This window comes from Amblyomma mixtum, chromosome 10, assembly GCF_055824585.1.
Source record: "Amblyomma mixtum isolate Tamu chromosome 10, ASM5582458v1, whole genome shotgun sequence".
NCBI classification, from domain to species: Eukaryota; Metazoa; Arthropoda; class Arachnida; order Ixodida; family Ixodidae; genus Amblyomma; species Amblyomma mixtum.
Window position 1 is genome coordinate 182,153,971 of NC_143021.1, and position 11,460 is coordinate 182,165,430.

Genomic DNA, 11,460 nt, shown 5'->3' on the forward strand with positions numbered 1-11,460 from the left:
GCCTAACCTCACATATTTCGGTATACAGACACCCTTGGTGGTCCGCTTGGCCCATTAAGACCTTCTGATGGTGCTGAACAGGAATTATTGAAATGCTGTTCGTGGCCGCGGATAAATGGAGAAATCGCTGTGACAGATGGTGATGTCGACGCTGCAAACTACGTGAGCTGTAATCTCGCTATCTTGAAGGATAACAGGGCGTACGCTGATATTGCATAGTTTCGTGATGGGGGCCGGACATTCCGGTGCGCTTCGCTCCTAGACATCAATGGCAATGAAGTATTTATAGGGGTCTACACATTCGTAGAACATATAACTGGCTTGCCTGGTGAAGAGGTTCAGGTTGGCTGTTGCTTGCATTGGTGTAAACAAATCGGTATGAGCCGGGGCACTTCGCGCTGTCATGATCGTTGACGGGTCTGATGACTCGGCTTGTCTGCGCCGTCTGCCCTTTGCCCTTCTACTAATGGCCGGTACGAACCCGTTGTAAATAGGTCCAGGAGAACATAAGGCATTTGTAGTGCCTCAGCAGCTCTTTGGGGCTGGATGAACCTAATTGCATCAGATATTTTCACGATAAACGCTAGGTGGATTTACGCAGGCACCAAGTAACTCCCCCCGCACTGTAACTCGCAGAAGGAATCATCGAAAGCTTCGTTTTCCAACCCCGGAGGAGAGAGGATAAATGAACATGTACATTTCCTCGTATTGAACGTTTACTCCACCCCAATTTTTGTTCGATACGTTTATTTGTTTTGTCTCATGGTGCCTGAGGTACCCAGCAGAGGTGGAAAACCCTGGCGTTGTTACGCCAAGAGGACGGCTGGTACACGTTGGCAGTGGTTTGCAGACACTGCTATGTGGTTATTCTTTCCTAGTCACTTCCATACTCGTGTGCTGTCGCATGTCGTCCATCAGGCCAGTGCACGTTGACAAGGTGCTCGCTTTTGTCATGATGAGAAGTACCAGCTCGTTTTTACACCAGGAAAGCTGCAAATGCAAAGCATAGAAAAAAAAAACATTCGACAGCGCTCAAGAGCTTAGCTGTGCGGAGCACACGAAGAAAAGCTGAGTGCGAACTAACTCTGACTTCGCTAAGCACTGATTTCGTCGTATGTAGGTGTGTGGGGCTGCATTTAAGAGCATTCAATATCGCTATCTCTGAAAAATCAAAGCAGTGTTTCAACTTTCAGGCAGTGTTTGAGAAATAACCCAATGTGACTTATGGCTGTAAGTGAAGCTGAGTACATGAGTGACAAAGATACACCTGTGTCTAGATTAGTGACAAAAGCGAGACTGGCTGCTAGTAATTCTTACCAAGGACATGCTGCTGAGCTCCCGCCCAAGTGGTACAACTCCGGGCCGCCAAGCAGGCCAAAGAGGGCTTCCGAACACCTAGTGCTATCAACAACTCTCAAACTCTCAGCCCTTGCAAAAGAATAAAGTTACTGCTGCTCCGCTTGCTCCAAAGGACATCCTGAAATGACGCACAAATACTCATTTCGAAACCGACGTCATTGGTGCATTCCGGGTGCATTACTATGTTCACAGTGAAATTACTATATAACACCCCTCCGGATGATGTCCTCAGTCTCTGCATTACTGGGCATCACAAGGATGATAATTTCTCAAACTAGCCATGTACACGCACACATACCAGTAGCTTTCATCTATGAAACCCAACGAGTTAAAAATATATTGCTATACAATACAGCAAAATTAAGATCATTCTTATGCAATAATTCTTATGCAATAAATTTTGAATGATATCAGCTGCTTATTCATTTATTTACAAATACTGCTCTCACTTTTCTTAGAGGCAGAGGTGGGTTACAAAACATTTTTAACAAAGTCAAGTAACATGGTTAGGCTTTTGTTAATATATCGGTGAGGTATCCATGAATGCCGAGAACCATCTAAGCTATTTCATATTCAACAGTATAGAAAAAGAAAAAAATCTAAAGTTGCAATGAAAGGTATTTTGTTAAAACGACCGAGTTAACTTTTCGGAAAGAGTATATGCCCTAATTGCTGCCGGAGTGAATTTTACCATGGAGATGGTGGAAATGGAGTCCGTAGCGAGCTATAGTCGTCGGTATCTGAAAGGCTGCATGAGGAACCTGTGGCCACAAGCGCAGGGATTAGTAAATCAGCCGCAACCAATCTTGCTGAATATGGCCGACATTTTGAAAAATTGCCTTGAAGGCAGAATGCAGCATGAATGAAACAAAAGGAAGATGTTGCATATTTTCCGTTTAAATTTACATCAATGAGCAAATAATTACGCTGTTTCTAAGAGTCAGTCATCTTTCTCGTGATAAGTCGACTATTGCATCCTTTTCTAAGAGCAAGCTGGGTTTGGAAGGGACATGTTTTTCGTAAAATATGGACATCCGCATGTACGCTCGCTTGATATAGAAGATGCTAACGCTATCTTCTCTGATCACGCTAGGTGCATTAATACTTTCGAGGCCTTAATAGTGAACAGAGAAACTGTTAAGTTATCTCGTTCATACTTGCACCTGAAGGTTTGACGTGGTCAGTTTTTCACTACAATTCCTGATGCACTAGATGAGCAACTTCAGCCGAGTCAATATAGGAGAAAAATTGAGTCAGTTGTGATCCTGCAGAAATCACATCTGCCCCACTTCAGGTTAGAACCACTCCCCTACAGCACCCCAAAAATGTTTCGGGAATCTAAGAATTAGACACACCGATACCCAGTGTGTTTTAGGCACCTGTGTGCACGTCACTGCAGCGATCACGTTTGGGGCAGATCAGGACTGAAGCACCGAGGACACTTGATTCATAGCTGATTAATCAGTGTGGTGTGGAAAATCTAACTTAGAACATCTTAGTAGGTGCGCCCGTAGCTCCCGAACAAAGCGGTGATCGGTGGTTTACGCGACACTGCAGCTCAAGATTTTGTAGTTAAATTTTGCCACAATTGCAAATTCCTTGCCTTGGCCATACAAACTTTGATGTTGAAACCTGCGAAACAGATTCAGCCGACATATAAATCGCAAAGTGTTCATGATAGGCTACGTAATGTGCTAAACTAGGCGGGAGCTATGGTCGTGCTATTCGTTGTCATTTGTTGGCGCCTATGGCCGGATGTAAAAGTTTATGACCAGCTAGCTTTGTGGCTACCTTGCGAACCACCACTAGGTTCACAAGCTCACCTGGTCATGAATGCGTGAGGTCATGGGAACGAGTGTTGACTGTCTACGTCACGGAACGTTTCTGAGAACAGTTTGTGTTGTAAAGATTCACATCCAAGTGTTTTAAGACAATAGCTGCATGCGAACCTTTCTTAAATGACGATGCCGGTTGGTCAAGTGACCCAATAGTCTGTAGAGGGCTAACTATTTCTTGTTCTCACCTTTTTGTATCCGTGGCTGTTTTCGTCGTCCCAGCTGCTGAAGCAGGCTGCCTCTTTTCGCGGCACCCACGTGATGACTGCACAGGTGACAATGCCACGGGCGCACCTTCAATGATGTTTCAATCAGCAGAGGCTTTTCTTCCTGCTAATCTACAACGGCAGAGCATGCTCATTACAAATTCAGCTGCTACTGCAGCTTTACAGGTGGTAACAGAATTACTAGGAATAAGAAAACAATATAAGCTGCATTGCTTCGCTGCTTAGAGATGTCACCATATGTCACGCGTTGCAGTGTGCAGTTCAATATGCAGTGAGGAACATTCAGTTGCTGGTGGAAGAATGAACAAGATAGTTTTCAGGCCCACGCCGGCTCCGGGCTACACTTCACAGGTGCGCAGATGAGATCTAGAAGTGTGCGGGATAAAGTGCTGCATCTGGCCCATGAGAGGGTTAATTTTGGGGATATGAGAAAGAGCTTTCATGCAGTTGATGTATTTGGGCTTATCATACTGATTACTGTTCTAAACTGTCAAGTTTAGAGCCCCAAAAGGCTTTGGAAATGCCGTAAAGTGCGATTAATTTGAACCACTTGATACTGCTTGACGTGTACTGAAGTGCGCAGCAAGCGGACGGTTTTGCAATTCACCTCCATCGAAATACAGCCCGCTTGAGAAAGCGGGGACGTTGTCTCAGGGGCCTTGAGATAACAAGCACATCGCCAAATCCATTCATCAACCGTGGTGGGACTAATACTGGCACCATATTATTTAATGTGCTCTAGAATATAATTGTACATCGGCGCTTTAAGCCTTTGCTTCTATCGAAATAGTGCCGTCACAGTAAGTATGATCAGTGGAACTCGCCAAAGTACTGAATAGTTTACATCAATTTCGGGCGGTCGACCACTGTGCCTCTGAGCAGCTTCAAAAGTGCAGCCAACACACATAAACACCTAGTTGAGAGACGAGCACTATAATATTCGTGTGCACTTCGAAAATTTCGCAAAAATATTATACATTTGACAATGCCTGGGAAACAGGAAAACATCACAGCAAAATTTCGCGCCAATACACAGCGGAATGGGTCCCAGCGGAAGTTGGCATCAACACACAGTGTAGTATGCAAGCAAGTAAGTTAGTCTGTACTAACCTTTTGTGCCGCAGCAACATTTAGATCACAGCAGATTCATGTATGGGAGCATTCAGCTGACATGAAGAATTCGCTGCAGTCAACGAACAGACCACTGCTGCAAGCTGGGAGGTGCGAAGAGGACGGCGATTGTGCTCAGCTTTGACTTCCAAAGAGGACGCAGAGTCTGCGATGGAGAAGGCGATTAGCAATGTTAAGGGCGCTGCAGATGGATGCGTAGATGGAACACAAGTTGGGTCGTAGCTCGAAACGTTGAGACGAAACCAGAGCGGCATGAAGTATATGAAATGTGAGAATAAAAAATGCCAACACGTGTTAGCCACATAAAAGTTAATCTATGTCTTATGAAACAGCTATAGTAACAGAGGAGATACCAAGAAGAATTCTATGCAAGATCAGCGGGGAACCATGTGCTCTGATAGGATAAGGAAGCATGCAGTCGGATGATGGGCTATACTTAAAGCAAACGATGCCATGCCCATCAAAACGTACTATCATAAAGGCATTGCACTGTAAATTAGATTCGAGCAAATGAGTAATGATATGGACAAAACAAGCATTTTCCATTGCTTTAACGTACTGACTGATCAGGTTTGAACTGATGGAGACTATGGCGAACGGCATAACAGAGCCCCAGTACCACGTGTAGCGTACATGAGAACCCTACTATGCACAATGAGGGAACTGTTAGTTTAGTGTTTAGTTTATGGGGTTTGACGTCCCAAATCAACTTAGGCTATGAAAGACGCCGTAGTGAAGGGCTCGGGAAATTTTGACCAACTGGGCTTCTTCAACGTTATTGGATAAGAAGCAATACACCGAAGCCTGCGGACAACGTACAGAATCAGGGACTGTGCGGAAATCAGTTCACAAAGCGGTAAAAATGAACCAGGTGTAACAAAACAGAGCTGAAAGCTTAAAGGCTGTTTAAGAAAAAATCAACGTTCCAAGTATTCAGAAAAATGAAACGGAGTGACTCTCGGGGCAAAAAAAAATATTTCTGGTAAAGAGATAAACAGTATCATACCGGTCTCTTTTACAGGAACAGACATATTCCAAGAAAATGTGGCAAAATAGTTAATTCAGTGATTAAAAATCACAATGTTCCAAGAATTCAGAAAAATGAAATGGAGTCACTTTCAGGGCTAAAAAAATATTTCTGGTGAAGAGCTAAGCAGTATCACACTGGTCTCTTTGAAAGACACAGGCACGTTCCAAGGAAATGTGGCAAATAGTTAATTCAGTAATAAAAATTCTCAACAATGATCACATATCGCCAAATATCATTTCACCTATTTCTACAACAGAGAACTTGGAGCAAGAATTCATTGAATATTCAATTCAGTGAATGAATGAGCTAAGTAGATTATAGAGACATCTTCATCACCATCATCTTATTTGTAGCCCACGCAGGAGAAAAGATTTTTAAGTATTCTGAGAACTAAGCGTGTTCCGTGCCAGCTGCAGCTACCCCATTCATGCCAATTTCGTAATCACGCCTGCGCACTACATCCCTCCGCACCTTTAGGAGCAAGCTTTCCAATGGTAGCTTCTCATGCAGAAAGCCTTAGCACCAGCTGCAGTGCAATTTCATACCCCCTGAAAGGATTCCAGAATGGTGGTCCAAAAATATAATATGCAGAAAACTAATGTGATGTTCAACAGTCTAGAAATAGGAGAGCAGTTTACGATTGGTAGCGATGCACTAGAAGTGGTATGGGAATAAGTATACTTATAGCAGGTAGCGGCATCATAGTCAAAAACAAACTGAACAAACCGGCTTGGCCATCGCTTGTAATGTCAAGGCAGGATAACCGATGGTCCTTAAGAGTAACCGACTGAAATCCAAGAGGAGGAAGGCGTAGCAAGAGGCGGTAGAAAGTTAGGTGGGAGGATGAGGTTAAGAAATTTGCTGGGATAAGGTGCCACGGCTTGTCGAGCAGAGTTAATTGGTGAGAGATATGAAACCTTGTCATGAAGTGGGTGCGGTCAGGCTGATGATGATGATGATGAAAGTGTTGACAGCAAAGCATAATGTGTCGTAATACTTTGTAGAAACATTTACATCTTATCTGATATTTACCGTTTAAAGAACAGTTAGTAATTTTCTCTTCATACTAGAAATTGCGCAAAACACGGTGGTGCCACGTTCTCCGGTAAAATTTTGGCATAATTGCTTTGTCTCGTCAGAAAAACCTTACCTCTGCGAACTCTAATTTACACCCATGGAGTCGGAAAGATTGGGAGAGGCCCTCGCTATCCGAACTGCATAAGGAAAACTGTGCCGGATGTCACATGCTACCGCAAGGACTACTGGGAGACATTGACCAATAGCGCAGCAAATTGTAACATTGAGTGCAGCGGTGCCGTCTGCGTCATCGTAGTCTGCGCATGCGCAAGCACTCGGAGACAGCGGCCAATTGGCGCGGGGGTGCCGTCAAATAAGGCTTCGAAAAAAGGGGCATGACGACCTCTCCCAAATTCATTCATTCCGCCATGTTTGCATAATGCTGAATGCACGTGTCTTTTTATCTTTTTTCAAGTTTCCATTCATTCAATATGATTTGCGCTGTTCGAATGCAAATTTCAACGTAATAAAAACAGTACATTGAAAGTACACTTCCCTTCGCACCTACCAGTCCGTGTTTTGAGCTGTTATGGCTGGATGGTGCCAGGTCTGCCAGATGGTGCCAGATCACAAGTAATGGTGTGCGAATCCTACTTTTTTTTAGATGAAACAGATTATTTGCTACTTGGCCAAATGTTCATACGCAACGAATCTTCATGTAAAACAGCGAATAGCCAGCGTGAGTGCTGAAACTGATGGAGTTAATGCAGTAGCTGTCAAAAGACGCGAAATTAATCTCCACAGTGAAACCTGCAGCAAGAACGTCAGAATAATAACTCGCTGGCTGTCTTTTCAAGCACCTTAGAAAATTAAATTTCGCTAGTGACAACAACAGAGGACAAGCTAGCGCCACATCTAAATTTAATGCGAGGTTTGCTGACCTTAGCTGAACCCTGAAGCATTGCCTACTCTTGAAAGATGTGCGTGAGCACTGTACGCCGCCTAACAAATGGAATGATTCGTGGAGCAGACGAATGGCGACATCATGTGGTGCGGCATCGCACCAAGCACTGGTTCTGAAGTGCAAGCTTTACTAGCCTAGAGGCGCTGATTTCGCTGTGTCTGCACGAATGATTTTTTACAGGAGGAGCGTAGCTGCTCAAGCAAACACTCGGCGCACCACGTGAGTCTCAGCAGCTGTAGCCGCACGCTGCCCATCCAGTGTCTGACTATAGACAAAGCATGAATATATCGTTCTGGAGGGTGTGTATAATCATTTCGCTCACTTCTTTTGCATTGTGCGCACCTGTTTTACACCCTTTTCTACATCTGCCTTACGCGAGTGCAGTTGAACAGGAAGTTCTTTATAAGGCATATTTCTCCAGAGAACACCAAACGTCCGCAGGACGTCCTCAAAAGGTCATAACGTCTTCCTTCCGAACAGGACATTCTGAGCACTTTTTAGTGCATCACCACCCCAACGTCCTCATGAAGATGTCTTCTGTTCTTACTTCGCTGGACGACTGGAGGATGAAAGTTTCTCAAATGTCCTACAAACGTCCTTTCACAGGACAGTATTGAGGCACTGAACTTAAGCAAAAGAAGCTTTATTCCTCGATCTCGGTCTTCATTTGTCAAAAACTGCTGGTTTATTATAAGATACTTATTTATAATAATAATATAATGAAAAAAAAACGTTTTTGACTAGAGGAAGTGTGGGCCTTGAGTAACTATTTTAAGATATTTTGGCTTTTAACCCTCTTCTTATGTACCTCACGCTTCTGATGGGATTGGACTGTTTAGATTTTGGGGTCATTAGTCCAAGTAGCTTTTGCACTACGGTGGGAGAGTTGTAGTCATCAGTGTATAAAAATATTGCATGAAGAGCAATTACCTTGTACGTGCCAACAAATGAGGGTAACGAACCAGTTTAGAGGAAGTCAAAACTTTTGCATAATTTCTTTGCTAGAATCCAGAAAAATGAAGCAAAAAACAAACTGTTTCACAATCTCTATGCACACTGTCTACAATTAAGCAATATATTGACCCACATTCTCGGGGCTACATAATCATCTGACGTCGTGAAAAGGTACTCAAACCGTCCTCTAGAGGAAATTTGAGGATGTCCTGAGGACACACTGAGGCCGGACAGCAGCACTATGTGAGGACTTATTGAGGATCAGTAGAAGACGTCCTCAAGCTTACACAATGAGCTCAAAAATAATCCCCAGGACATCCAAAGGATGTATTTGTGTTGTCTGGAGGTAGTCTGAGTTGGCGATTAGTTTCTCCCCCTTTTTTATGTATTCCCTTTCAATTAGTTTTGTTTGTGTATAAATATGGCTTTAGTTCTTGCGTAAAGTTAAGTGACTGTTCACTACCGCTGTCAAAAGTGTTTAAGACATAATTGTTGCTAGTCCTAGGCTACACATCAAATACGCAAACAAAAATAAAAATTTCTGCTGCTTCTCCTCTGCTCCCAAAAAAACCCCCCTGAAATCTAGACACCTCCTCCCTCCCTCAAGATTTCAATTTCTCTGGAAATTCCTGCTTCCCCTGTAGGGCCAACGGCAGCCTGTGGGAAGTGAATGAGGCGCCGCTAGCAAGCAACGAGCAAACAAGCGCTAAATACCTGCAGTAGATGGGGGCGCTTTGTGCGAAGCCAATCTTGCGGAAGGCTTTCCCGCACCTCCATGAGCAACACATGTTATAAAAGGCATTTTCTAGCTTTGTGTCTGCATTTCCATTCATTCGTCCCAACATTTGCGTATAGCATGTTAAAAAGGAATAATGTTTATACCAACATTCCTTACAATGGTCGTGCCTCGAGTGAAAAAAAAAACAGAGGCTGTAAGAAAATTAGCGCACTATCCGGCGGCGCCTGTGAAAGATGTATCATTTTTCTCACTACTTGCACACCAGTTACCTTGGGCTCGCAGTGGATGCAGCGCTTTAAGTGTTTCTCCGATGACGTGACGAAATCAGTGCAGGCAGCAGGGCGGTATCCGCTGTTGTAATGATCGGAACTGAGCGTATGATCCGGCCCAACATTGGCTTTCAACGAAGACAGCCAGGCTGGAGAAGAGACGTAAAGATAATGTTGCGAAAAACAATCTTGATAGGATTGTTCACTAAAGATTGTTTTACATAATAAGAGACTGGCGACACTCCAGGCATAAATTTCTTATGTGGCATCGAATAATAACTTTTGCTCAAAGTCGCAAACCTTGAAGTGGGCTGTGAGAGACGCCACTGTAGAAGGCTCCGTGAAATTTGGTCACATAGGGTTCTTGACCGGAGTTGCATCGTATCACAGCACACGGATAATGTTTCGCTTTTCCTTCACTGAAAGCGCAGTCACGGAGTCTGTGGTTGATCCCTTGAACTTGGGCATAGCACACAGGTGCCTGAACACAAACACACTCCTGAGGATTTTCACGATGCTTTGTGGTGCATTCGAGTTGTGTGTCTAGATCAGGTTCCCAAGTTTTGACGATTGATGTGATCGGTTTCTGCAAATGCAGTTCCAAGATTTATTTTTCCATACACAGGGTAACGACAGAAATATATAGACATATTACACTTTTTGAATGTCACAATGTGGCCCCTTTACTGTACGATATCAGTGCACGTTAAAGAACTCCAGATGCTGGAAATTGTCCACAGATCTTCCTTTTGGCGTCCTCATAGCCAACTAAATCAAATTGAATAGGAATAGGTGAGCATGCATCGCAGGAGCTTAAAAAAAACGGCATTCCTTCTACGCAAGTCTACTAGCCTGAACTGCAGTCGGGTAGAAAGCATGCACAACCCATAAGCGCCGTGGTTGACTTTTGGGCCCAGCTGGGACGTAGAACAAAAAAACTGAATGTTCGTTCGTGCATTGAGATGCACCCTGGCAGCCTGAAACACAGAAAAAAAGCAGCTCGAAACGGCACTGAAAGCCGGGAACGTCGCTTAGCTGTGCCTGTCATTCCAGAGTGATTGGCCACTCTTCTGCTGTGCCCCCGCACCGCACCGCTGCGGTCGGCGCATATACTGGAGCGCGAGCATAATCGGTGCATGTTCTCCGCCTAGTATGTTAGGCGTTGACACTGACCGCCTCTGCAATATACGAGGGTAATCCCAAAAGTAAGGTCTCCAAAGGGCGGCAGCGGCAGGGACACTATTTGTGTGGCTGCTCGCCATACTGCTGCGTTCATTGTTCCCCGTCTTCAAAATAAGCCATTATTCAGCACAAAAGGGACTGTCTGTCTTAGCATGGCAGCTATTTGAAATAGACCTCCCGTTTGTCGCTACCGCCAGGTGCGAAGTTCGCGCACTTAATCGATTTTTGAACACAAAATTGTTCAACCAATCGAAATTCATTGCCAGTAGACGGAAGTGCACGGAGACTTGTGCACAGATGTTAAAAACGTCCGTAAGTGGTGTAGGGAGTTCGCAGCTGGTCGCACTGAAATTCTCGAAGAAGAAAGAAGCGGGAGACCATTAATTTCTGATGAAGCAGTCGCGAACGTCGAAGAATGAATGCGTCAAGATCGGAGGATCACGCTCTATGACCTCTGCATTTTGGCTCCTGAACTTTCTGGAACCCCTGTTTATAAGATTTTGACAGCAAAGTTGAAATATCGGAAGGTATGCGCAAGATGGGTTCCACGAATGCTCACAGACGACCATCAACGGCAACGCTCTGACTCCTCCCGCGCATTTGTTCGGCGTTATGGAGACGAAAAAGGGACTGTTTTGGATTTCATTGTTCATTGTACGGGTGGCGAAACCTGGGCATTCCACTTCACACCTGAGGCCATAGAAGAATTACGTGAGTGGCGGCACTCGCCTTCGCCCAAGTCGCGAAAATTCA

General features: G+C 44.4%; 1 long non-coding RNA gene across 1 annotated transcript; it reads right to left on the minus strand.

The window, feature by feature from the left end:
- Positions 1–672: 672 nt before the first annotated feature.
- On the minus strand, positions 673–9,670 carry LOC149327906 (uncharacterized). The gene is made up of 5 exons (XR_016286272.1): positions 9,526–9,670; positions 4,532–4,697; positions 3,383–3,532; positions 1,318–1,477; positions 673–990 (listed from the first exon to the last, which is right to left on the minus strand). It is a non-coding gene; the product is annotated as an uncharacterized LOC149327906 (long non-coding RNA).
- Between the last annotated feature and the right edge of the window lie 1,790 nt (positions 9,671–11,460).